This window comes from Mustelus asterias, chromosome 11 (assembly GCF_964213995.1).
Source record: "Mustelus asterias chromosome 11, sMusAst1.hap1.1, whole genome shotgun sequence".
In the NCBI taxonomy this organism is placed as follows: domain Eukaryota; kingdom Metazoa; phylum Chordata; class Chondrichthyes; order Carcharhiniformes; family Triakidae; genus Mustelus; species Mustelus asterias.
The window spans coordinates 71919184-71934706 of NC_135811.1; the positions used below are offsets into that span (position 1 = coordinate 71919184).

The window sequence follows — 15523 nt, forward strand, 5'->3', positions numbered from 1 at the left end:
TTTCAAATTGGCAGGCAGTAACTGATGGGGTGCCACAGGGATCGGTGCTGGGACCCCAGCTATTCAAAATATATATTAATGATTTGGATGAAGGAACAAAACTTAACATCTCAAAGTTTCGAGATGATTCCATGTTGTGTGGGAGGGTGAACTGTGACGAGGATATAGAGATCCTTCAGCATGATGTGGACAGGTTGGGTGAGTGGGCGAATCAATGTCAGATGCAGTATAATTTAAATAAATGTGAGGTTATTCACTTTGGAAGCAAAAACAAGAAGGCAGAGTACTACCTGAATGGCTGTAAATTGGGAGAGGGGAGTGTGCAGCGGGACCTGAGTGTCCTTGTGCACCAGTCACTGAAGGTAAGCATGCAGGTGCAGCAGGCGGTAAAGAAGGCAAATGGCATGTTGGCCTTCATTGTGAGAGGTTTTGAGTACAGGAGCAGGGATGTGTTGTTGCAATTATCCAGGGCCTTGGTGAGGCCACACCTACAATATTATGTGCAGCTTTGGTCTCCTTTTCTGAGGAAGGATGTTCTTTCTCTCGAGGGAGCGCAGCGAAGGTTTACCAGGCTGATTCCGGGGATGGCGGGACTGATGTATGAGGAGAGATTGACTAGGTTAGGATTGTTTTTGCTGGAGTTCAGATGAATGAGGGGGGATCTCATAGAGACTTATAAAATTCTAACAGGACTAGTCAGGGTAGATGCAGGAAGGATGTTCCCGATCGTGGGGGTGTTCAAGAGGCGGCTAGATATAGCACTTGGGGTGAATAGGATCAAAGGTTATGGGGAGAAAGCAGGATTAGGCTATTAAGTTGGACAGTCAGCCATGATCATGATGAATGTGGAGCAGACTCGAAGGACTGAATGGCCTCATTCTGCCCTTATCTTCTATGTTTCTATAAAATTACAAAGGTGTTTGATAGAGTAGATATAGAGATGTTTCCTCTTGTGAGCATTATATAACTACGGCTCATAAATGGAAAAGAGTCAGTCACTAATTAATACAAAAGAAGTTCAGTAGATACTTATTTCCACAGAGAGTCGTGACGTTTGTTACCACATATAGTGGTTGAGGTGAGTAGTATAAATGCATTTGAGGGGAAACTATAAGTACACAAAGGAGAAAGGAAAAGAAAGAGGGGTGGTACGGTGGCACAGTGGTTAGCACTGCTGCTCACAGCACCAGAGACCCGAGTTCGATTCCCGGCTTGGTCACTGTCTGTGCGGAGTTTGCACGTTCTCCCCGTGTCTGCGTGGGTTTCCTCCGGGTGCGCCGGTTTCCTCCCACAGTCCAAAGATGTGCAGGTTAGATGGATTGGCCATTATAAATTACCCCTTAGTGTCAGGGAGACTGGTTAGGGTGAATGCATGGGTTATGGGGATAGGACCTGGGTGGGACTGTGGCTGATGCAGACTCCATGGGCCAAATGGCCGCCTTCTGCACTGTACAATTCTATGATTCTAATAATATGGTGATGAAGCAGGATGGGAAGAGGTTTATGCTGTCAGAGCGGATGCTGAAAGGATGTTTTTCCCTTGTGGGAGACAATGGAACGAGGCGCAGATGAATAAGGGGTCTCAAATTTAAGATAGAGTTGAGAATTTTTTTCTCTGAGCGTTATGAGTCTGTGGAACGGTCTGACCAGAGAGTGCTGGAGGCAGGTCACTGAACATTTTTAATGCGAGATTAGCTAGATTCTTGACTGACAAGAGAGTCAAAGGGCACAGCGGTAGGGAGGAAAGTGTAGCTGAAACACAATCAGATCAGTCATAATCTTACAGAACGGTGGAGCAGGCTCGATGGGCTGAGTGGCCTGCTCCTGTTGCTATATTGCATATTGGTATATAACATGAACACCAAATGGACCTTTGGGGTCAAGTGGTGTGTTTCTGTGCTGTGACCTGTGTGTAATCTGATGGAGCTGACAATGCCTGGCCTATCCTGGGGGGAGGGGGGGGTGAGATTTAATGCTGCCACCTGAGGGTTAACGATGCTGACATTGGAAGTCAGTAATTCTGCACCAGTCCATTCAGGAGCATTGCCAGCTCTGTCCATCAGAGAGCACTGACCAACACAACAGCCAGCGGCACATGCTCAATCTCACTCACCCTTCAGTGCCTCACTTCAGGTAGATGCAGCAGCCCCACTTCAATCGCGCCCTCCTCCGCCAGGACAAGCCAGGCGGGCGGCCAGCCCGTTCCCCGCCTCAGGCCAGGCCCCTCCTCCTGCCACGTGACGGCGGCCCCATTGTCAGGGCAACAAGGCGCTGGGGGCGGGGCTACACTTATAGCAACGGCAGCGGCCGCCCCTAGCAACCGCCAGAGTGAGAGCGGGCCCGGGGCGGCAGGTCAGGTCAGGCGGGCTGCGCGGCTTTCGGGCTTTACCCCACCCCTCCCCCCACCCCCCCCGCGTTCCCTCCCTCCCTCACCCCCCCCCCCCCCGCGTTCCCCCCCCCCGCGTTCCCCCCCCCGCGTTCCCACCCCTCCCCCCCGCGTTCCCCCCTCCCTCACCACACCCCCCCCCCCCCCGCGTTCACCCCTCCCTCACCACCCCCCCCCCCCCGCGTTCACCCCTCCCTCACCAACCCCCCCCCCACCACCACCCCCCCTCCCTCACCCCCCCCCCCGCGTTCACCCCCTCCCTCCCCCGCATACCCCCCTCCCTCACCGCCCCCCGTGTTCCCCCCCTCCCTCACACCCCCACATTCCCCCCTCCCTCACCCCTTCCCGCGTTCCCCCCTCCCTCACCCCCCCGCGTTCCCCCCCTCCCTCAACTCCCCCGCGTTCCCCCCTCCCTCACCTTCCCCCCCGCGTTCCTCCCCTCCCTCACCCCCCCGTGTTCCTCCCCTCCCTCACCCCCCCACGTTCCCCCCTCCCTCACCCCCCCACGTTCTCCCCTCACCCCCCCCCACGTTCTCCCCTCCCTCACCCCCCCACGTTCTCCCCTCCCTCACCCCCCCACGTTCTCCCCTCCCTCACCCCCCCACGTTCTCCCCTCCCTCACCCCCCCACGTTCTCCCCTCCCTCACCCCCCCACGTTCTCCCCTCCCTCACCCCCCCACGTTCTCCCCTCCCTCACCCCCCCGCGTTCTCCCCTCCCTCACCCCCCCGCGTTCTCCCCTCCCTCACCCCCCCGCGTTCTCCCCTCCCTCACCCCCCCGCGTTCTCCCCTCCCTCACCCCCCCGCGTTCTCCCCTCCCTCACCCCCCCGCGTTCTCCCCTCCCTCACCCCCCCGCGTTCTCCCCTCCCTCACCCCCCCGCGTTCTCCCCTCCCTCACCCCCCCGCGTTCTCCCCTCCCTCACCCCCCCGCGTTCTCCCCTCCCTCACCCCCCCGCGTTCTCCCCTCCCTCACCCCCCCGCGTTCTCCCCTCCCTCACCCCCCCGCGTTCTCCCCTCCCTCACCCCCCCGCGTTCTCCCCTCCCTCACCCCCCCGCGTTCTCCCCTCCCCTCCCCCCCGCGTTCTCCCCTCCCTCACCCCCCCGCGTTCTCCCCTCCCTCACCCCCCCGCGTTCTCCCCTCCCTCACCCCCCGCGTTCTCCCCTCCCTCACCCCCCCGCGTTCTCCCCTCCCTCACCCCCCCGCGTTCTCCCCTCCCTCACCCCCCCGCGTTCTCCCCTCCCTCACCCCCCCGCGTTCTCCCCTCCCTCACCCCCCCGCGTTCTCCCCTCCCTCACCCCCCGCGTTCTCCCCTCCCTCACCCCCCGCTTCTCCCCTCCCTCACCCCCCCGCTCTCTTCCCCCCCCGCGTTCTCCCCTCCTCACCCCCCCTCCCTCACCCCCCCGCGTTCTTTCCTCCCTCACCCCCCGCGTTCTCCCCTCCCTCACCCCCCCGCGTTCTCCCACTCCCTCACCCCCCCGCTTCTCCCCTCCCTCACCCCCCCCGTTCTCCCTCCCTCACCCCCCCCGCGTTCTCCCCTCCCTCACCCCCCCGCTTCTCTCTCCCCTCCCTCACCCCCCCGCGTTCTCCCCTCCCTCACCCCCCGCGTTCTCCCCTCCCTCACCCCCCCGCGTTCTCCCCTCCCTCACCCCCCCGCGTTCTCCCCTCCCTCACCCCCCCGCGTTCTCCCCTCCCTCACCCCCCCGCGTTCTCCCCTCCCTCACCCCCCCGCGTTCTCCCCTCCCTCACCCCCCCGCGTTCTCCCCTCCCTCACCCCCCCGCGTTCTCCCCTCCCTCACCCCCCCGCGTTCTCCCCTCCCTCACCCCCCCGCGTTCTCCCCTCCCTCACCCCCCGCGTTCTCCCCTCCCTCACCCCCCCGCGTTCTCCCCTCCCTCACCCCCCCGCGTTCTCCCCTCCCTCACCCCCCCGCGTTCTCCCCTCCCTCACCCCCCCGCGTTCTCCCCTCCCTCACCCCCCCGCGTTCTCCCCTCCCTCACCCCCCCGCGTTCTCCCCTCCCTCACCCCCCCGCGTTCTCCCCTCCCTCACCCCCCGCGTTCTCCCTCCCCCCCGTTCCCCTCACCCCCCGCGTTCTCCCCTCCCTCACCCCCCCGCGTTCTCCCCTCCCTCACCCCCCCGCGTTCTCCCCTCCCTCACCCCCCCGCGTTCTCCCCTCCCTCACCCCCCCGCGTTCTCCCCTCCCTCACCCCCCGCGTTCTCCCCTCCACCCCCCCGCGCTCTCCCCTCCCTCACCCCCCCGCGCTCTCCCCTCCCTCACCCCCCCGCGCTCTCCCCTCCCTCACCCCCCCGCGCTCTCCCCTCCCTCACCCCCCCGCGCTCTCCCCTCCCTCACCCCCCCGCGCTCTCCCCTCCCTCACCCCCCCGCGCTCTCCCCTCCCTCACCCCCCCGCGCTCTCCCCTCCCTCACCCCCCCGCGCTCTCCCCTCCCTCACCCCCCCGCGCTCTCCCCTCCCTCACCCCCCCGCGCTCTCCCCTCCCTCACCCCCCCGCGCTCTCCCCTCCCTCACCCCCCCGCGCTCTCCCCTCCCTCACCCCCCCGCGCTCTCCCCTCCCTCACCCCCCCGCGCTCTCCCCTCCCTCACCCCCCCGCGCTCTCCCCTCCCTCACCCCCCCGCGCTCTCCCCTCCCTCACCCCCCCGCGCTCTCCCCTCCCTCACCCCCCCGCGCTCTCCCCTCCCTCACCCCCCCGCGCTCTCCCCTCCCTCACCCCCCCGCGCTCTCCCCTCCCTCACCCCCCCGCGCTCTCCCCTCCCTCACCCCCCCGCGCTCTCCCCTCCCTCACCCCCCCGCGCTCTCCCCTCCCTCACCCCCCCGCGCTCTCCCCTCCCTCACCCCCCCGCGCTCTCCCCTCCCTCACCCCCCCGCGCTCTCCCCTCCCTCACCCCCCCGCCCCCCCGCGCTCTCCCCTCCCTCACCCCCCCGCGCTCTCCCCTCCCTCACCCCCCCGCGCTCTCCCCTCCCTCACCCCCCCGCGCTCTCCCCTCCCTCACCCCCCCGCGCTCTCCCCTCCCTCACCCCCCCGCGCTCTCCCCTCCCTCACCCCCCCGCGCTCTCCCCTCCCTCACCCCCCCGCGCTCTCCCCTCCCTCACCCCCCCGCGCTCTCCCCTCCCTCACCCCCCCGCGCTCTCCCCTCCCTCACCCCCCCGCGCTCTCCCCTCCCTCACCCCCCCGCGCTCTCCCCTCCCTCACCCCCCCGCGCTCTCCCCTCCCTCACCCCCCCGCGCTCTCCCCTCCCTCACCCCCCCGCGCTCTCCCCTCCCTCACCCCCCCGCGCTCTCCCCTCCCTCACCCCCCCGCGCTCTCCCCTCCCTCACCCCCCCGCGCTCTCCCCTCCCTCACCCCCCCGCGCTCTCCCCTCCCTCACCCCCCCGCGCTCTCCCCTCCCTCACCCCCCCGCGCTCTCCCCTCCCTCACCCCCCGCGCTCTCCCCTCCCTCACCCCCCCGCGCTCTCCCCTCCCTCACCCCCCCGCGCTCTCCCCTCCCTCACCCCCCCGCGCTCTCCCCTCCCTCACCCCCCCGCGCTCTCCCCTCCCTCACCCCCCCGCGCTCTCCCCTCCCTCACCCCCCCGCGCTCTCCCCTCCCTCACCCCCCCGCGCTCTCCCCTCCCTCACCCCCCCGCGCTCTCCCCTCCCTCACCCCCCCGCGCTCTCCCCTCCCTCACCCCCCCGCGCTCTCCCCTCCCTCACCCCCCCGCGCTCTCCCCTCCCTCACCCCCCCGCGCTCTCCCCTCCCTCACCCCCCCGCGCTCTCCCCTCCCTCACCCCCCCGCGCTCTCCCCTCCCTCACCCCCCCGCGCTCTCCCCTCCCTCACCCCCCCGCGCTCTCCCCTCCCTCACCCCCCCGCGCTCTCCCCTCCCTCACCCCCCCGCGCTCTCCCCTCCCTCACCCCCCGCGCTCTCCCCTCCCTCACCCCCCCGCGCTCTCCCCTCCCTCACCCCCCCGCGCTCTCCCCTCCCTCACCCCCCCGCGCTCTCCCCTCCCTCACCCCCCCGCGCTCTCCCCTCCCTCACCCCCCCGCGCTCTCCCCTCCCTCACCCCCCCGCGCTCTCCCCTCCCTCACCCCCCCGCGCTCTCCCCTCCCTCACCCCCCCGCGCTCTCCCCTCCCTCACCCCCCCGCGCTCTCCCCTCCCTCACCCCCCCGCGCTCTCCCCTCCCTCACCCCCCCGCGCTCTCCCCTCCCTCACCCCCCCGCGCTCTCCCCTCCCTCACCCCCCCGCGCTCTCCCCTCCCTCACCCCCCCGCGCTCTCCCCTCCCTCACCCCCCCGCGCTCTCCCCTCCCTCACCCCCCCGCGCTCTCCCCTCCCTCACCCCCCCGCGCTCTCCCCTCCCTCACCCCCCCGCGCTCTCCCCTCCCTCACCCCCCCGCGCTCTCCCCTCCCTCACCCCCCCGCGCTCTCCCCTCCCTCACCCCCCCGCGCTCTCCCCTCCCTCACCCCCCCGCGCTCTCCCCTCCCTCACCCCCCCGCGCTCTCCCCTCCCTCACCCCCCCGCGCTCTCCCCTCCCTCACCCCCCCGCGCTCTCCCCTCCCTCACCCCCCCGCGCTCTCCCCTCCCTCACCCCCCCGCGCTCTCCCCTCCCTCACCCCCCCGCGCTCTCCCCTCCCTCACCCCCCCGCGCTCTCCCCTCCCTCACCCCCCCGCGCTCTCCCCTCCCTCACCCCCCCGCGCTCTCCCCTCCCTCACCCCCCCGCGCTCTCCCCTCCCTCACCCCCCCGCGCTCTCCCCTCCCTCACCCCCCCGCGCTCTCCCCTCCCTCACCCCCCGCGCTCTCCCCTCCCTCACCCCCCCGCGCTCTCCCCTCCCTCACCCCCCCGCGCTCTCCCCTCCCTCACCCCCCCGCGCTCTCCCCTCCCTCACCCCCCCGCGCTCTCCCCTCCCTCACCCCCCCGCGCTCTCCCCTCCCTCACCCCCCCGCGCTCTCCCCTCCCTCACCCCCCGCGCTCTCCCCTCCCTCACCCCCCCGCGCTCTCCCCTCCCTCACCCCCCCGCGCTCTCCCCTCCCTCACCCCCCCGCGCTCTCCCCTCCCTCACCCCCCCGCGCTCTCCCCTCCCTCACCCCCCCGCGCTCTCCCCTCCCTCACCCCCCCGCGCTCTCCCCTCCCTCACCCCCCCGCGCTCTCCCCTCCCTCACCCCCCCGCGCTCTCCCCTCCCTCACCCCCCCGCGCTCTCCCCTCCCTCACCCCCCCGCGCTCTCCCCTCCCTCACCCCCCCGCGCTCTCCCCTCCCTCACCCCCCCGCGCTCTCCCCTCCCTCACCCCCCCGCGCTCTCCCCTCCCTCACCCCCCCGCGCTCTCCCCTCCCTCACCCCCCCGCGCTCTCCCCTCCCTCACCCCCCCGCGCTCTCCCCTCCCTCACCCCCCCGCGCTCTCCCCTCCCTCACCCCCCCGCGCTCTCCCCTCCCTCACCCCCCCGCGCTCTCCCCTCCCTCACCCCCCCGCGCTCTCCCCTCCCTCACCCCCCCGCGCTCTCCCCTCCCTCACCCCCCCGCGCTCTCCCCTCCCTCACCCCCCCGCGCTCTCCCCTCCCTCACCCCCCCGCGCTCTCCCCTCCCTCACCCCCCCCGCGCTCTCCCCTCCCTCACCCCCCCGCGCTCTCCCCTCCCTCACCCCCCCGCGCTCTCCCCTCCCTCACCCCCCCGCGCTCTCCCCTCCCTCACCCCCCCGCGCTCTCCCCTCCCTCACCCCCCCGCGCTCTCCCCTCCCTCACCCCCCCGCGCTCTCCCCTCCCTCACCCCCCCGCGCTCTCCCCTCCCTCACCCCCCGCGCTCTCCCCTCCCTCACCCCCCCGCGCTCTCCCCTCCCTCACCCCCCCGCGCTCTCCCCTCCCTCACCCCCCCGCGCTCTCCCCTCCCTCACCCCCCCGCGCTCTCCCCTCCCTCACCCCCCCGCGCTCTCCCCTCCCTCACCCCCCCGCGCTCTCCCCTCCCTCACCCCCCCGCGCTCTCCCCTCCCTCACCCCCCCGCGCTCTCCCCTCCCTCACCCCCCCGCGCTCTCCCCTCCCTCACCCCCCCGCGCTCTCCCCTCCCTCACCCCCCGCGCTCTCCCCTCCCTCACCCCCCCGCGCTCTCCCCTCCCTCACCCCCCCGCGCTCTCCCCTCCCTCACCCCCCCGCGCTCTCCCCTCCCTCACCCCCCCGCGCTCTCCCCTCCCTCACCCCCCCGCGCTCTCCCCTCCCTCACCCCCCCGCGCTCTCCCCTCCCTCACCCCCCCGCGCTCTCCCCTCCCTCACCCCCCCGCGCTCTCCCCTCCCTCACCCCCCCGCGCTCTCCCCTCCCTCACCCCCCCGCGCTCTCCCCTCCCTCACCCCCCCGCGCTCTCCCCTCCCTCACCCCCCCGCGCTCTCCCCTCCCTCACCCCCCCGCGCTCTCCCCTCCCTCACCCCCCCGCGCTCTCCCCTCCCTCACCCCCCCGCGCTCTCCCCTCCCTCACCCCCCCGCGCTCTCCCCTCCCTCACCCCCCCGCGCTCTCCCCTCCCTCACCCCCCCGCGCTCTCCCCTCCCTCACCCCCCCGCGCTCTCCCCTCCCTCACCCCCCCGCGCTCTCCCCTCCCTCACCCCCCCGCGCTCTCCCCTCCCTCACCCCCCCGCGCTCTCCCCTCCCTCACCCCCCCGCGCTCTCCCCTCCCTCACCCCCCCGCGCTCTCCCCTCCCTCACCCCCCCGCGCTCTCCCCTCCCTCACCCCCCCGCGCTCTCCCCTCCCTCACCCCCCCGCGCTCTCCCCTCCCTCACCCCCCCGCGCTCTCCCCTCCCTCACCCCCCCGCGCTCTCCCCTCCCTCACCCCCCCGCGCTCTCCCCTCCCTCACCCCCCCGCGCTCTCCCCTCCCTCACCCCCCCCGCGCTCTCCCCTCCCTCACCCCCCCGCGCTCTCCCCTCCCTCACCCCCCCGCGCTCTCCCCTCCCTCACCCCCCCGCGCTCTCCCCTCCCTCACCCCCCCGCGCTCTCCCCTCCCTCACCCCCCCGCGCTCTCCCCTCCCTCACCCCCCCGCGCTCTCCCCTCCCTCACCCCCCGCGCTCTCCCCTCCCTCACCCCCCGCGCTCTCCCCTCCCTCACCCCCCCGCGCTCTCCCCTCCCTCACCCCCCCGCGCTCTCCCCTCCCTCACCCCCCCGCGCTCTCCCCTCCCTCACCCCCCCGCGCTCTCCCCTCCCTCACCCCCCCGCGCTCTCCCCTCCCTCACCCCCCCGCGCTCTCCCCTCCCTCACCCCCCCGCGCTCTCCCCTCCCTCACCCCCCCGCGCTCTCCCCTCCCTCACCCCCCCGCGCTCTCCCCTCCCTCACCCCCCCGCGCTCTCCCCTCCCTCACCCCCCCGCGCTCTCCCCTCCCTCACCCCCCGCGCTCTCCCCTCCCTCACCCCCCGCGCTCTCCCCTCCCTCACCCCCCCGCGCTCTCCCCTCCCTCACCCCCCCGCGCTCTCCCCTCCCTCAGCCCCCCGCGCTCTCCCCTCCCTCACCCCCCCGCGCTCTCCCCTCCCTCACCCCCCCGCGCTCTCCCCTCCCTCACCCCCCCGCGCTCTCCCCTCCCTCACCCCCCCGCGCTCTCCCCTCCCTCACCCCCCCGCGCTCTCCCCTCCCTCACCCCCCCGCGCTCTCCCCTCCCTCACCCCCCCGCGCTCTCCCCTCCCTCACCCCCCCGCGCTCTCCCCTCCCTCACCCCCCCGCGCTCTCCCCTCCCTCACCCCCCCGCGCTCTCCCCTCCCTCACCCCCCCGCGCTCTCCCCTCCCTCACCCCCCCGCGCTCTCCCCTCCCTCACCCCCCCGCGCTCTCCCCTCCCTCACCCCCCCGCGCTCTCCCCTCCCTCACCCCCCCCGCGCTCTCCCCTCCCTCACCCCCCCGCGCTCTCCCCTCCCTCACCCCCCCGCGCTCTCCCCTCCCTCACCCCCCCGCGCTCTCCCCTCCCTCACCCCCCCGCGCTCTCCCCTCCCTCACCCCCCCGCGCTCTCCCCTCCCTCACCCCCCCGCGCTCTCCCCTCCCTCACCCCCCCGCGCTCTCCCCTCCCTCACCCCCCCGCGCTCTCCCCTCCCTCACCCCCCCGCGCTCTCCCCTCCCTCACCCCCCCGCGCTCTCCCCTCCCTCACCCCCCCGCGCTCTCCCCTCCCTCACCCCCCCGCGCTCTCCCCTCCCTCACCCCCCCGCGCTCTCCCCTCCCTCACCCCCCCGCGCTCTCCCCTCCCTCACCCCCCCGCGCTCTCCCCTCCCTCACCCCCCCGCGCTCTCCCCTCCCTCACCCCCCCGCGCTCTCCCCTCCCTCACCCCCCCGCGCTCTCCCCTCCCTCACCCCCCCGCGCTCTCCCCTCCCTCACCCCCCCGCGCTCTCCCCTCCCTCACCCCCCCGCGCTCTCCCCTCCCTCACCCCCCCGCGCTCTCCCCTCCCTCACCCCCCCGCGCTCTCCCCTCCCTCACCCCCCCGCGCTCTCCCCTCCCTCACCCCCCCGCGCTCTCCCCTCCCTCACCCCCCCGCGCTCTCCCCTCCCTCACCCCCCCGCGCTCTCCCCTCCCTCACCCCCCCGCGCTCTCCCCTCCCTCACCCCCCCGCGCTCTCCCCTCCCTCACCCCCCCGCGCTCTCCCCTCCCTCACCCCCCCGCGCTCTCCCCTCCCTCACCCCCCGCGCTCTCCCCTCCCTCACCCCCCCGCGCTCTCCCCTCCCTCACCCCCCCGCGCTCTCCCCTCCCTCACCCCCCCGCGCTCTCCCCTCCCTCACCCCCCCGCGCTCTCCCCTCCCTCACCCCCCCGCGCTCTCCCCTCCCTCACCCCCGCGCTCTCCCCTCCCTCACCCCCCCGCGTTCTCCCCTCCCTCACCCCCCCGCCTTCCCCCCCCCCCGCCTTCCCCCCCCCCCTCCCGCCTTCCCCCCCCCCCTCCCGCCTCCCCCCCCCTCCCGCCTTCCCCCCCCCCCCTCCCGCCTTCCCCCCCCCTCCCGCCTCCCCCCCCCCTCCCGCCTCCCCCCCCCTCCCGCCTTCCCCCCCCTCCCGCCTTCCCCCCCCCTCCCGCCTCCCCCCCCCTCCCGCCTTCCCCCCCCCTCCCGCCTTCCCCCCCCTCCCGCCTTCCCCCCCCCCTCCCGCCTTCCCCCCCCCTCCCGCCTTCCCCCCCCCTCCCGCCTTCCCCCCCCCTCCCGCCTTCCCCCCCCCTCCCGCCTTCCCCCCCCCTCCCGCCTTCCCCCCCCCTCCCGCCTTCCCCCCCCCTCCCGCCTTCCCCCCCCCCTCCCGCCTTCCCCCCCCCTCCCGCCTTCCCCCCCCCTCCCGCCTTCCCCCCCCCTCCCGCCTTCCCCCCCCCTCCCGCCTTCCCCCCCCCTCCCGCCTTCCCCCCCCCTCCCGCCTTCCCCCCCCTCCCGCTTCTCCCGCCTTCCCCCCCCCTCCCGCCTTCCCCCCCCCTCCCGCCTTCCCCCCCCCTCCCGCCTTCCCCCCCCCTCCCGCCTTCCCCCCCCCTCCCGCCTTCCCCCCCCCTCCCGCCTTCCCCCCCCCTCCCGCCTTCCCCCCCCCCTCCCGCCTTCCCCCCCCCTCCCGCCTTCCCCCCCCCTCCCGCCTTCCCCCCCCCTCCCGCCTTCCCCCCCCTCCCGCCTTCCCCCCCCCTCCCGCCTTCCCCCCCCCTCCCGCCTTCCCCCCCCCCTCCCGCCTTCCCCCCCCTCCCGCCTTCCCCCCCCCTCCCGCCTTCCCCCCCCCTCCCGCCTTCCCCCCCCCTCCCGCCTTCCCCCCCCTCCCGCCTTCCCCCCCCCTCCCGCCTTCCCCCCCCCTCCCGCCTTCCCCCCCCCTCCCGCCTTCCCCCCCCCTCCCGCCTTCCCCCCCCCTCCCGCCTTCCCCCCCCCTCCCGCCTTCCCCCCCCTCCCGCCTTCCCCCCCCCTCCCGCCTTCCCCCCCCCTCCCGCCTTCCCCCCCCTCCCGCCTTCCCCCCCCCTCCCGCCTTCCCCCCCCTCCCGCCTTCCCCCCCCTCCCGCCTTCCCCCCCCTCCCGCCTTCCCCCCCCTCCCGCCTTCCCCCCCCTCCCGCCTTCCCCCCCCTCCCGCCTTCCCCCCCCTCCCGCCTTCCCCCCCCTCCCGCCTTCCCCCCCCCTCCCCGCCTTCCCCCCCCCTCCCGCCTTCCCCCCCCCTCCCGCCTTCCCCCCCCCTCCCGCCTTCCCCCCCCCTCCCGCCTTCCCCCCCCCCTCCCGCCTTCCCCCCCCCTCCCGCCTTCCCCCCCCCTCCCGCCTTCCCCCCCCCTCCCGCCTTCCCCCCCCTCCCGCCTTCCCCCCCCCTCCCGCCTTCCCCCCCCCTCCCGCCTTCCCCCCCCCTCCCGCCTTCCCCCCCCCTCCCGCCTCCCCCCCCCTCCCGCCTCCCCCCCCCTCCCGCCTCCCCCCCCCTCCCGCCTCCCCCCCCCTCCCGCCTTCCCCCCCCCTCCCGCCTTCCCCCCCCCTCCCGCCTTCCCCCCCCCTCCCGCCTTCCCCCCCCTCCCGCCTTCCCCCCCCCTCCCGCCTTCCCCCCCCCTCCCGCCTTCCCCCCCCCTCCCGCCTTCCCCCCCCCTCCCGCCTCCCGCCTCCCCCCCTCCCGCCTTCCCCCCCCCTCCCGCCTTCCCCCCCCCTCCCGCCTTCCCCCCCCCTCCCGCCTTCCCCCCCCCTCCCGCCTTCCCCCCCCCTCCCGCCTTCCCCCCCCCTCCCGCCTTCCCCCCCCCCTCCCGCCTTCCCCCCCCCCTCCCGCCTTCCCCCCCCCCTCCCGCCTTCCCCCCCCCTCCCGCCTTCCCCCCCCCTCCCGCCTTCCCCCCCCCTCCCGCCTTCCCCCCCCCTCCCGCTTTCCCCCCCCCTCCCGCCTTCCCCCCCCCTCCCGCCTTCCCCCCCCCTCCCGCCTTCCCCCCCCCTCCCGCCTTCCCCCCCCCTCCCGCCTTCCCCCCCCCTCCCGCCTTCCCCCCCCCTCCCGCCTTCCCCCCCCCTCCCGCCTTCCCCCCCCCTCCCGCCTTCCCCCCCCTCCCGCCTTCCCCCCCCCTCCCGCCTTCCCCCCCCCTCCCGCCTTCCCCCCCCTCCCGCCTTCCCCCCCCCTCCCGCCTTCCCCCCCCCTCCCGCCTTCCCCCCCCCTCCCGCCTTCCCCCCCCCTCCCGCCTTCCCCCCCCCTCCCGCCTTCCCCCCCCCTCCCGCCTTCCCCCCCCTCCCGCCTTCCCCCCCCCTCCCGCCTTCCCCCCCCTCCCGCCTTCCCCCCCCCTCCCGCCTTCCCCCCCCTCCCGCCTTCCCCCCCCCTCCCGCCTTCCCCCCCCCTCCCGCCTTCCCCCCCCCTCCCGCCTTCCCCCCCCCTCCCGCCTTCCCCCCCCCTCCCGCCTTCCCCCCCCCTCCCGCCTTCCCCCCCCCTCCCGCCTTCCCCCCCCCTCCCGCCTTCCCCCCCCCTCCCGCCTTCCCCCCCCCTCCCGCCTTCCCCCCCCCTCCCGCCTTCCCCCCCCCTCCCGCCTTCCCCCCCCCTCCCGCCTTCCCCCCCCTCCCGCCTTCCCCCCCCCTCCCGCCTTCCCCCCCCCCTCCCGCCTTCCCCCCCCCCTCCCGCCTTCCCCCCCCCCTCCCGCCTTCCCCCCCCCCCTCCCGCCTTCCCCCCCCCCTCCCGCCTTCCCCCCCCCCCTCCCGCCTTCCCCCCCCCCTCCCGCCTCCCCCCCCCCCCTCCCGCCTTCCCCCCCCCCTCCCGCCTTCCCCCCCCCCCTCCCGCCTTCCCCCCCCCCCTCCCGCCTTCCCCCCCCCCCTCCCGCCTTCCCCCCCCCCCTCCCGCCTTCCCCCGCCTTCCCCCCCCCCCCGCCTTCCCCCCCCCCTCCCGCCTTCCCCCGCCTTCCCCCCCCCCCCGCCTTCCCCCCCCCCGCCTTCCCCCCCCCTCCCGCCTTCCCCCCCCCTCCCGCCTTCCCCCCCCCTCCCGCCTTCCCCCCCCCTCCCGCCTTCCCCCCCCTCCCGCCTTCCCCCCCCCTCCCGCCTTCCCCCCCCCTCCCGCCTTCCCCCCCCCTCCCGCCTTCCCCCCCCCTCCCGCCTTCCCCCCCCCTCCCGCCTTCCCCCCCCCCTCCCGCCTTCCCCCCCCCTCCCGCCTTCCCCCCCCCCCTCCCGCCTTCCCCCCCCCCTCCCGCCTTCCCCCCCCCCCCCGCCTTCCCCCCCCTCCCGCCTTCCCCCCCCCCTCCCGCCTTCCCCCCCCCCTCCCGCCTTCCCCCCCCCCTCCCGCCTTCCCCCCCCCCCTCCCGCCTTCCCCCCCCCCCTCCCGCCTTCCCCCCCCCCTCCCGCCTTCCCCCCCCCCCTCCCGCCTTCCCCCCCCTCCCGCCTTCCCCCCCCTCCCGCCTTCCCCCCCCCCTCCCGCCTTCCCCCCCCTCCCGCCTTCCCCCCCCCCTCCCGCCTTCCCCCCCCCCTCCCGCCTTCCCCCCCCCCTCCCGCCTTCCCCCCCCCTCCCGCCTTCCCCCCCCCCTCCCGCCTTCCCCCCCCCCCCCCCCCGCCTTCTCCCCCCCCCCCGCCTTCTCCCCCCCCCCTCCCGCCTTCCCCCCCCCCCCCTCCCGCCTTCCCCCCCCCCCCCCCCCCCTCCCTCCCGCCTGCGTTCCTCCTCCCCCGCCCGCATTCCGCCACCTGCGGTCCCCCCAACCCCTGCATTCCCCCTCTACCCTCTCTTTCTCCTTCCTCCCCGGGACAACATTGAGAAAGGGTGAGAAGTGGAGGATCGAGTGGAGGAGATGGAAGAATTGAGTAGGGGAGGGATGGAGGAGGCAGGAGGGAGGAAGGAGAGATGGAGGATGGGGGAATGGGGAGAGATGTGGAGGATGGAGGATCAGGGGGAGGGAGGGAGGGGGGAGAGATGTGGAGGATGGAGGATCGGGGAGGGAGGGGGGAGAGATGAGGAGGATGGAGGATCGGGGGGGGATGGAGAGGATCGGGGAGGGGATGGGGAGGATAGGGAGGATCGGGGAGGGGATAGGGAGGATCGGGGAGGGGATAGGGAGGATCGGGGAGGGGATGGGGAGGATCGGGGAGGGGATGGGGAGGATCGGGGAGGGGATGGGAGGATCGGGGAGGGGATGGGGAGGATCGGGGAGGGTATGGGGAGGATCGAGTGGGGGGATGGGGAGGATCGAGTGGGGGGATGGGGAGGATCGAGTGGGGGGGGTGGGAGATGGGGAGGATTGAGAAGGGGGAAAGGGGGGTGAATGGGGAGG

At 75.0% G+C, this 15523-nt stretch overlaps 1 protein-coding gene across 2 annotated transcripts in view; it reads right to left on the bottom strand.

Annotated features, from left to right (window-relative positions):
- The window catches only part of limd2 (LIM domain containing 2), a 113051-nt gene extending 110812 nt beyond the window's left edge, over positions 1-2239 (bottom strand). The window contains exon 1 of one of the 2 annotated variants that reach the window (XM_078223734.1): positions 2114-2239. The gene's annotated coding sequence lies outside the window, so the exon portion shown is untranslated. The remainder of the gene's footprint in view (positions 1-2113) is intronic. The other variant, XM_078223737.1, reaches the window with a different exon arrangement.
- Between the last annotated feature and the right edge of the window lie 13284 nt (positions 2240-15523).